General features: G+C 44.5%; 1 protein-coding gene across 1 annotated transcript in view; it reads right to left on the reverse strand.

Moving 5' to 3' along the window:
- LOC144818914 (malate synthase-like) overlaps positions 1-5,053 on the reverse strand; it is a 388,110-nt gene extending 383,057 nt beyond the window's left edge. Inside the window, exon 1 of the mRNA XM_078676791.1 lies at positions 4,995-5,053. The gene's annotated coding sequence lies outside the window, so the exon portion shown is untranslated. The remainder of the gene's footprint in view (positions 1-4,994) is intronic.
- Positions 5,054-11,266: the final 6,213 nt, after the last annotated feature.

An 11,266-nucleotide genomic window follows, 5' to 3' on the forward strand; every position in this document is an offset into this window, starting at 1 on the left:
ACACTTCAGTAACATGAACTACTGTGATGCCATCAGGATAGAATTCATGTGGCATCACTTCCTTCGATTCGGGGTCAACGGTCATATGACACGGAGTCAACTGTGATGTCATTGAGGTCAAAAGGTGTGTGATGTCACTTGCACGTCATCTGAATTTTTGATGAATCGAAGTCCATGGTGCTAAGGTTGTGTGTGTTTGCTCACTGAACAAAAACTTATTGACTTTACCAAAAGTTGTTTTGATGGCACCCCTCCATCTCATGTTTCCTCCCCAGCTCCCAGCCCAGTCCCCTTGTGCCTTATAGGTACTACATCTAGAGTATAAAAAGAACCCTAGAAAGTTCTACGCAGCACTGACCCTAGGAAACGAACACTCTATGCAGGATTCGTAGGTCCTTTAAATGTAATTCTAAAGAGAGAAGTCTGTATATTTCAGATCCAGAATCGAAGAAAGGACTTGTGTGGTCTTGAAAACTAATGCCCTGCCCGTTGAATATTAACTTGAACAGAAATCGAGTAGGTGGCAGCCAGGCACTTGTTTTCGATGGTTTGTGAGTTTCCCCCAAAAAAATATAGAGGTAGTATAACTAGTACCCCCTTTGAGGAAATCTCTCAACTTCCTCTAGAACCAAACCGCCTCCACCCCCAGACTTTTATGACGCAGCTTTACGAGATCTACAGAATGCAGCCCGACACACCTTTTATCCTCAGTTCAAACATACAAAAGGACTGCTTAAATACTTTTACGGCAAAGCGGTACACGTGTACAGAGTGCGTGTGAAGATGCCACTGTACGATAAAAGTGCATGTACAGTTCTCATTTGTAACTGAGGACCTGCTCAAAAGGGGATCGGCCATCCCCAGAACTGCCTCCTCGCACAGTCGTAACTTCGTAAGTGCACCCATGAAAGTATGTGTCCTGAACCTTCATATATAATTAAACAATTTAATTTAAAAAAATAACGGTCACTTGTCTTACCCAGTTCGGAACCGTGTGCTCGAGGAAGACGACCGGCCTTCCGACTGCATGATGAAGGGGGTACTGGAAACTACGGTGAACAAATATGGCCCCTACACAGATACACCCGACCTGGCAGGATCAACAGAGGCAGGCAGGCCTGGCCGGAGAGATAACAGGGCAACACGTCCCACCAAGAGGTGCTGGCGCGAGCAAGCGTACTGACGCGGGTCGATGCCAGGGCCGGGCTCGCCATGTGGCAAGCAAGTAAATGCCCGCCTTTACTCCTGACACCTTCCAAGCGGTGGACTAGCCAATCCTGGCGCTGCATGCAGCGCCAGGATTGGCTAGGGGGGCACATTTACTACTCGCCCTTTTTCAACCTGTTTCAGCGGCGGCACTGCTGTAAGAAGCAGCACCCCCTTGGTCCCTCTCAATGGGGAAAGTCTAGCCCGCATGCTCGGGCAAGGTGGCACCATAACTTGTCATGCGCAGTACTGCTGCAGCTAAGTGTGGACTGTCACTCAAGCTGCAGCAGCCCAGCCAGCCCCACCCCCTGCGCACTCCCGATTGAGTCGGGTGTGTCCCACTCCCGGCGGATTCCCGGCCGGCAGCGCTAATAACACAGAGGTAATTATTGCCAAAAATACCACGGTGCGTCCATGTGGCTTAGTGGGGCTACGCCCCAATGGACGCACCGCGGCTGTACAGATATAACAACATCTTGAAATTCTGGGTTTGTTGGTGCTTGGAAAGGAACCTGGATTCCTTGGAGGCCCCTATTGTTTACATAGTTAACTTCCTTGTCGAACAATTTGAAAGGGGCCTCAGCTATAGATCTATCAATTGTTATAGATCGGCTATTTCTGCTGGTCATGCCTTGTCAATGGTAAGACTGTAGGTAAAAATGTCATTATCTGCAGAGTCATGAAAAGCATTCGCTTAAGGAGACCTCCTAAAGCTAAATATGATACCCTGTGGGATGTTAAATTAATTCTTGATCTCTTTGACCATTGGCCTTCCAATTCTCTTTTAAACAGAAAAAATCTTTCCATTAAGTTAGCTACTCTCTTTTGCCTAATTTCTTGTAGGATGGTTTCTGATATTAAAGCCCTTGAAGTCACTAACCGATATTATATGTTTGGTGTCAAATTTAACATTTATAAAAGAACTAAGACGATGTCTGACTCAATTTTTTATCCTTGTTTCGACTTATGCCCTAATCTCTGCGTGGTAGACTGCATGAAAGAATAAGATCGCAGAATGCTTTCCCTTCGTCCACAAGGTGTCAAGCAATTACTTATTTCCTTTGTGAAACCTCACCAAGGTATAAGCTCCTCCTCTATTGCTAGATGGGTCAAATCCACTATGAACTTAGCAGGTATTGATTTAAAGAAATGTCAAGCAGCCACATGACCCCCCACCTGAGAGACCTACACTGGCTCCCCGTCGATAAGAGCCTCACCTTCAAGCTCCTCACTCACGCACACAAAGCAGTCCACAACGCCGGACCAGCCTACCTGAACAGCACACTCAGCTTCTACAGCCCCACCCACCAGCTCCGCTCCGCCAGCCTCGCCCTCGTCGCTGTCGCCCGCATCCACCGAACAACCTCCGGCGGCAGATCCTTCTCCTACCTCACCACCAAGACCTGGAACACCCTCCCTACCCACCTACGACGAACTCAAGACCTACTCGCCTTCAGAAGAGTCCTCAAGACCTGGCTCTTCGAGTAGTAGCGGCACCCCCTCCCCTCAGCGCCTTGAGACCCTCAAGGGTAAGTAGCGCGCTTTACAAGTGATCCGATTGATGGATTGATTGAAGCTCATTCCCTGAGAGGTGCCATTGCTAGTAAATCTCTCTGGTCTGGTGGTAAGTTGGATGACATCCTTAAAGCGGCTGACTGGTCTAATGCCAGTACCTTTGCACGTCACTATTGTAAACCTATTGAACATATGTCCGATGTTGTTTTACCAAGCTACCGACATGCATAATGTAACCTCCGGTCTTGTAATGAAATTGCGATTCTCATATTAACATGACTAGAGAATCTGGATTTAATTAAAGACACGGAGGCTGACATAATCCCTCCCTTCCCACCCCTTGGTGGTATTTTATTTGGCAATGTTCTTTATTTCATTTTATTGTAATGTCAATTATTAATTATGTACATTGTTATTTTGGTTGTTATTCTCTTCACCTTATGTCATGTGCAGTTTTGTACTCACTTCCTTCTCTTTTCAGGTAATCCTTAAATGCTGGTTTTATCACCTTGTCACCGCTGGGTCCTTTCTTCGCTCTTCCTTTGTTTTTTCTAGTGTATCATTTGAAGATTGTCCTGGAGTTTTTCTCCTGACGTCGCATGTTTTATGAACTTATCTATTCCTCATTTAAAAGAGGCAGATTGTTGCTGTCTCATGCCTTTTATGTGTTGCCTTTATTCTTCCTTGTAATTTTACTATTGTGATGTATGCGGCTGCTTGGACTGCATTAAAGGAATAATGCCTCTGTGTCTTTAATGAAATCCAGATTCTCTAGTCATGTTAATATGAGAATCGCAATTTACGTATGGTAATAAAATATTACTTTACATTAAAAACACTGTAGAAATTCACTGAAAAAAACAAAGGTTAAAGTAACATTATAGTTAGGTGTTGTAATAATAAAAAAACTTACATTTAAAAAGGAAAACAACCCACTGAAACGCATCAGTTTTAGTTGACTGAGCTAACTGTAACTTGTGCCCCCACCATGCACTGCTTCTAACCTCACATATTACATCACCCATGACATGTTAAATTACATCCTTGATGACATCATTGATGACATCTCACATTACATCATGAGTCCTCATAGAATTTTTCAGGGCAGCTCCATCCTCCCTCACTTCAGTGCTTGTGTCTCCACCCTCCAGCTTCAGGGTTGCAGTCAGTACACGACCACTGTCTGTGGAAACTGTATCCGTTCTCCACCTTGAGCCACTGCTCCTAGCAAACATACTCACAGTCTCACGGTCATCTATGTGTCACGCATACATTCTGGACAGAAGCACACGATACAGAGAATATCAGAGCAATGATCTGGATGCTACACTGAAGCAAACCTTTTACATCAGTATAGCTGTTGATTAGCAACCCAAAAAATAGACAATAGTCCCTTGTCATTAAGAGGGTACACATAGTGGTTCTGGACCTTGGCTATACCATGGACTGGCCTAGGCCTCAGCAAACACCCTAGATTGGTTGCTAGCTTGGCATACCGGTTTCGAATGCATACATTCTCATCTCAACACCCTCTTGACCTTGATATCAACTGCTACCAACTGTCTGGTCCCCAAAGCCTGGTATTAGGGTGTGGAGCCACCTTTGACTATGGGGGAGGGGGATATATGCCTTTGGTCCACCCTATGACTAGCAGTGCCTTGTCTCTGCTATTGAATGTCACAACAAAAACATGGAGCGCGTGCAGTGGATTCAGAGACTCCAAGTCCATTGAAAGGAAGGCAAACAACAGAGTAGGAGAGAAAATGTCAAACACGAGCAAGAGAATACGCTGACATCTAAAGACTTTTGCCCTTTCAGCACCTGATTGGCCATCTCATATTGACCGAAGGCGTAAACAATTCTGTTTTTTAGGGCTTTTATAAATCAAAGTTGGGCCGCCTCTCATCTGAGCTGCACGCAGCACGCCTCAAAGAGATGCCCTTGCTTCTGTCCTTTGGATGTTGCTTAGCATATCGAGCTGAACCTGCCTCACCCGTGGGCTCTGGTCTTTCGGTGTGTTGTCAGTTTGTGGCTATGACCCAGGCCTTCCCAGCAGGCCCTGCGCGTGGTACACAGATTGGAAGCTCCAATGGTCAGAGAATATAGGGGCTTATTTACAAGCCTGTTGCGCCACTTTTGCGTCACGTTTAACATGGGAACAGTGACGCAAAAGTGACGCAAGGAGGGGCTTGTAAATCTGCCCCACAGTCTTTACTATTCAGGCCAGCTGAGGTCCACCCCCTTCCTTTTGCGCCAGAAATGAAATATATTACCTTTTATCACTCTCACCGGAACAGATTTCTGAATGAAGATCTGACTCTCTCGGAAATTCGTAACCTTCTTGTTGGAATCACGCCCTTTGTCTGCCGGTTCCCAGCGCATATCCGGAAAGGAATTACTGCCAAGTAACAGCTGAAACCGGTTCTGATGGTTTGCCGAGCCCGTTCATTTACATTTTAAATTAACAATGGTTGGAAGGTGGTGTGCGGGCCTTGGTACCTTACCTTTCATGGAAAGGTACCATGTGGGGCCCTCTGTACCTCTCACATCAGAAAGCCCGAATTAAGGCTTCAGTAATATTATTCCCCCACTAGAGGGCGGTATTACCCACGGACCGCAGACACGACTGTGCGATTAAAAGGAAGTATTCCACCTAACTAGGCTGAATAATTGTAAATGTCTCAGAAGCCAGTTACTGTTTCAGACAATAACACGCGCTTACCAAGGATTCTGCGACCAAAAAGAGGTAGAATAATTCAGGTTTTGAAATTGATAATTAACGTAATGATGACATAATCAGAAATAACGAATGAGTGTTTTCACAGTCATGACATCACTGTAAAATCCATCATAATACACAGGAAACAGCAGTTCTGGACCAACAGGGCAGCCACTGATAAAAGTTGTTCTGGCCACACACCAGTCCCAGCAAGCTTTGGCAAAGCCAGTAGGTCCGGCCATGCAAGCTGGGACAATCGTTACATTTCTTTTTAAGTTTTTGTTGCAAGCATATGCCACAAAAAGAAAGAGAATATGGCACTGCTTTCAGTAAAAACGTTCAATCTAAAAATAATCATAATTTTTTTATTTAATAGCTAGGATGGGTGTTTTCCTGATAGGTGCACTTAGAACAGACACCTTTTTTAAAAAAAATTGAAGCATATCACAGGAATACTAGATCCTGAGAGGAGCAAAACAAATCTACTATTGGCTCTGAATTACTGTATGCAGAAAACAGAATTGAACCACACAAAAATTACTAAAGTAAATAAAAAAGTGTACAAATAAGAAAGAAAAAACACAGCACTCTGTCTTTCAGACCTCTGACCTACCAGAGGGAATGAGGTCACACGGATTAAATCTAGCAGTAAAATGTTATGGCATAAGGCAGAGGATCTGACCGCCGAGGTTGGGGGCGAACAGGTCAAAATCTTAAACATAGGCCCAGTTCCTGGCACAGACAGCATCTGTGCTAAAGATTCAAGCCAAAGCACTCTAAAGCCACAGCTATGTTGCCTTTCACTGAAACTATCCAATGTGATTTATAAACAGACATGCAGGAAAAGTGCTCTCAGTCTAAAGCTGTCTCTCTCTCAGTGTCATGTTTTCCTCTCAAATGTCAAGACACGTCTAGTTTCACTTTCCAGGGATGCTTCTGCATCTAGTCCCTGGCTGCCACCCTGGGCAGTATTCTTCTTTCTTTCACTGGTGCCGTTATATGTTCAGACCTTCTGAAAAGCTGTAGGATTGATATATGGAAATCCATGCAGTTATCGATGAAAATGAATTCTCGTCCTTATTAACAGATTCACCCGTTGTGAACTCTACATCAACCCGACTCGCAAATATGTAGTCAAACAGTCCCTGAGAAGAAGGCCTGGGATCCACGATTGATAGATCACTGGGGGAGGGTGAGTAGCTCTCAGCCTAATGATCAGGCAGAAAACTCTTGACCAACCCTACAGATAGTTCCAGAGACATTACGAAGGGTCAAAGGACATTGACCCAAAAAAGCACACATGGCTGGAGGGGGGTACACACGTTCCTAAAACACCATAAAAGTCAGATGCAACATGAGTTAGGAACACAAAGCCAATCGGGACCTAGCACATGTAGTGATCATGCACTCCCCATGCCGGACATTTGGACATGTATCCACTGGCCACATAGTGTCCACGCGAGATAGAGACTCACCTTTGGTAACCATTAGACAATTCATTTATGACTCCAAAGGCAGCAACCAACATTTCTCACCATATATGGTATGTCAGAAAGTTTTACAACCTACTAAGTTTTATAAGAAAGATACCTACAGATTGTAAATTTAGACAGTGCTCAGACCTTGTTCCTGTAGCTGTACTCCTGGCCCTAATGTTTAATTAAACAAACTGTTTAAAATGTGCCTAAAGCCGCTTGTCTTCTGCTTTTCAAGGGATTTCAAACTCAAGCAACAGGATCAGAGGCTGAAATTGATAAACGGTAGGATTGTCTCAAAATTCAGTAATCTACTGCCTAAATCGGTAGGCTTGGCAACCATAAATAACACTTGGATGTCTTTAAATGGGAAACGCTCAGACAACAAGACCTACAATGTTTAATGCAGATCACATTTGACAACCATGAAGACGTGTAAAAAAGTAAATAGCCAACATGGTGTAACTGACAAAAGACACTTACATGTTGCATAAAATGCTGCTTTATTGTGACAGGTCTGCACACACAACTAGTGCTACACCTGGCTTCATCCAATGGCAACGAGAGACCTGCAAATAACCACATGCACAAGTTACAATTACTTAGGCGTCTGGCTTACAAAGGGCCAAACCAGGGGCCCATTTAAAACATTTCAGAAGCAAGGGAGCCGGAGTCATCCACAGCCTGAAATGTCTAAACCATCAGCTACACAGCCCAACTGCAGAACCTATACTAAAAGAGAGCAAAATTATCCCCTTCTCTGAACTATGGTCACTTATCCGTCCCCGGAGCCCTGCCTCGGAAGTCCGGATTTTGCATGCTTAAGTGACATAACAAAATATCACATTAGGACCCTGCGGGCCCCAGCGCCCTCAGTCAAAGCACAACCTAAAACAAATTTTGAAGAGGAGGGCTCTCCATGGCATACACAGCTGGCAGATGCCACAAGTTGTTTGGAAATTGAGACCTCCAATCTGCATAATCAGGAAATTCCGTTTTCAGCCAGGAAGAAAGCAGTGAGTGCAGGTCACAAAAGGTTCATTTGAACGGGACACTGACAGGCTCCACCATAGAACCATCTTCACTGCACTGGATGCCTCCTACATCTTAGGGAAAGCCCAGCACTACCTTGAGCAACCAATGTCAGTCCAAGCACAAAGGAAAATCACTTTTAAGATGCTTCTTGTGCTACCTATTGCGGACTCTAACCCAGCCTGGGCATGGAGGGACAAGTTAGCATCTTGCCGACTATGCAATTACCATTGAGAATCCTGGTTCCACCTGCTGGTTTGCTGCCCCAATCTGGCCAGTGACCGACATCACCTGTTAACTCCCTTATGCTGAGCCACTGGCCTCAGACATAGCAGATAAGCCTCGGACCATGTTTCCCCATCAACACACCACAGACCCTAACCGTCCGCCACCCTAGAGGAGGAGGGACCGTCCGCAGGGGCAGCGGCGGTCCCTCCAGTGCAATTAGGATGTGACCGCCAGCCTGGCGGTCACATCCTCAATATTTAACATTGCGGCGGGTGCTGCTTGGAGCAGCACCCGCCGCAAGGTTAAATATGCATGCTTAGCATTTGCATGCTCAAAGCGGCAGGCACCGCGCGGTGCCTGCCGCTTCGTGCACGCAAATGCAGGGGGGTACCATAGGTACCCCCCATGTGCACCCCCCACTCACCCTGGGGGCCCGCAACGGGCCCCCAAAGAATTCACCGTATGCCTTTCCACGGTGGAGAATCCGCCGCGGAAAGGCATCTGTTTTTCGCCATCCTAATATGGCTGGCGGTGTGCTTTTCCGCCGCGGTCGGAAGGCGACTGCGGCGGAAAAGCTGCGGACTGATTTTGAGACCCACCGCCATCCTAATTTGGCGGTGGGTCTTTTGTGCCTCCCCAGCGGTTTTCCCGCATCCTCCGGGCCAGCGGTGCCTTCCGCCGGCCCGCAGGATGCGGGGAAAACCGCGATCCTAATCGGCCCCTAGGTTAAGGAAATTCATGTAATACGATCCGGACTGCTAAATGCAACAACAAGGTGAGCATTGCCCAGCCACTGGAGAGAAGCACCGGTTCAAAGTCTCTCGCCACTTAGTCACCCAGCCCCAGATTCTGGTTGGCTTGGCCAACCTACAGATGCAACATAAACTGTAGGCTGAATGATTATGAAGTGCAAACACCCTTATTCCTTCCAACCCAAGCTCTTCAAACCTGAAAGCAAACCAGCAAGGCAATAATGGACAAGCTACCAGACACTTTAAATGCAGTAATACACTGATAGGCCCTAGCCTCTCACAGGTTCCTAGACCGCCAAGTTGAAGAGCAATAAGGGCCCATGAACAGTAGAGATAGAGCTTAAAATATTTTTATCACACGGAATTTTAAAGTCTGCACATTAACGCTGCTATAAGCTCATAAAATCTTATAGATCGCATTACTTTATGTTATGTCATTTACAATCACCACCCAGGAATGTATGTAGGAAGCTGCTGTCCCTCGATGTCAATATGCAGTGCTTTTAAGTCTTAAACCAGCAAGGCGACAAAGGTCAAATCATAAGACATTTCAGACATTGCATTATATGGACTTGTCCCTGTTTCTTAACGCCCCTTGACGTTCAAGTTCAAAAACAATAAAGGGCCCTCGAATACCAGAGCCAGAGGTTACAATAATTACATTATCACAAGGAACACCAAAGCTGTCCATCAATGCTGCTACAATCTCCCAAAATCTTATAAATTGTTTTAGTGTATGGAAGGTCTTAACGTCTTGGTACGGTACACGGGAAACTCTGATTTTAGATGTTTACATGTAATGATTTTAAGTAATCAAACGTAAATAAAGTTTCTTAATTAATGTTACTTGGCTGCATCATCTTACAAATCTACCCAGGACAGCAGGTCGGTGTTTAGGGAGGAAATAAAAGCCTGGTTCTTTACCCATCCCTGAATCTCGTTTGTCGCTGTCCCTGCACACCACCTAGCGCCAAGACGCCTCGGCAATAGTGCGCTCTATAAATAAATCAGTCAGTCAGTCAGTCAGACAGCAGAGTAAAAATCAAACATCCATCCAACAGACCCACCTTCACTTCTTGGTCCAGCTGGCAGTAGGAGCTATTGTTTCTTCAAGACCTGCCGATTCGCTGGCTTCCGCCCTCTGGTCTGATCTACAGACTATGAGGCATGCCAAACCCCATATACATCCTTAAATGAAACAACTACATCTAACAATCAACATCTCTAACCTTTGCTTAAGCTGCCACTCAGCAGCAGAAACACATTATCTGCTTTCCTCCATGCACAAGCCCATTACATCAAAATCAGCTCTAATTATCTTTGCAGTCAATCACTGTTCTATCAGTATTAAAAATCTTCTGCTGTGTTCATTATTTTCTGTAACATGCTCTTAGAGCAGAATGAAGGCAGACTCTTTCATTAATCTTTACAGTCAATTACTGCTCAGTCCAGTCAGTACTGGCACTGTCCTTATGCGCAGTCATCAGAAAAGAGTATTCCTAACTTGCCAAAATAAAAGTTCCTATACGCTGTTCTTAAAAGCATCTTTGGTTCAACACCAAACAGAAAATAAGATACACATACAGAGGGATCAGAAACCCTATAAGGGGACTGAATATACAAAAGCACGTTACTTTGGCTATAAAAAATGAGTTTAGAAAATCCAAGTGATAAAAATGAGATCACTTGTCCATTTATTCTGAATCAATGAAATAAAGATTTATAGTTATAAAACAGAAAATATGGACATTTAATTTCTAATTAGAATTGTTAAGAGTGCACTACACAATACCAACAAAAACACAGTAAATAAATGGAAGGAACAAATGAGGGACTTGGGTAAAGTCAGCTACTGGTCTAAATGCTAGATCAGGCTACTGCAACAAGTAGCTCATGAGCTACTGGTAGTAGCTCTTCATTATGCAAACCTGCCTACTAAATTAAAAGCTTTTGCTTGGTTGAAATAATCTACATATAGCAAAATAATGTATATTCAATAGGTACATTTGTTTATTTTCAGAACTCTTAAGATGATATTTGAATAAAAATGGCGGAATTGTCAAAATATGTTTAAAGTTGATATTTGAGTGCTAAATCATGTGGCATTGGCATTGGGGAGAATTTTTGCAAAGAGCAATACCTTGGTGCCAGAGACAATACTGCTATATCTGTTATGCATTACCCATGTTGAGGCATTCCATATTGACAGAGACTTTTTTACTTTACTGATGGCAACCATACCTGAGGCACAGAGCCGATCGCTGATCATAGTCTCGCATATGGTGGCCACTAATGTGATCTTGTCGGATGAGGCACTATAACAACACTAATACAATTAG

The sequence above is a fragment of the Lissotriton helveticus genome, chromosome 2_1 (genome assembly GCF_964261635.1).
Source record: "Lissotriton helveticus chromosome 2_1, aLisHel1.1, whole genome shotgun sequence".
NCBI classification, from domain to species: domain Eukaryota; kingdom Metazoa; phylum Chordata; class Amphibia; order Caudata; family Salamandridae; genus Lissotriton; species Lissotriton helveticus.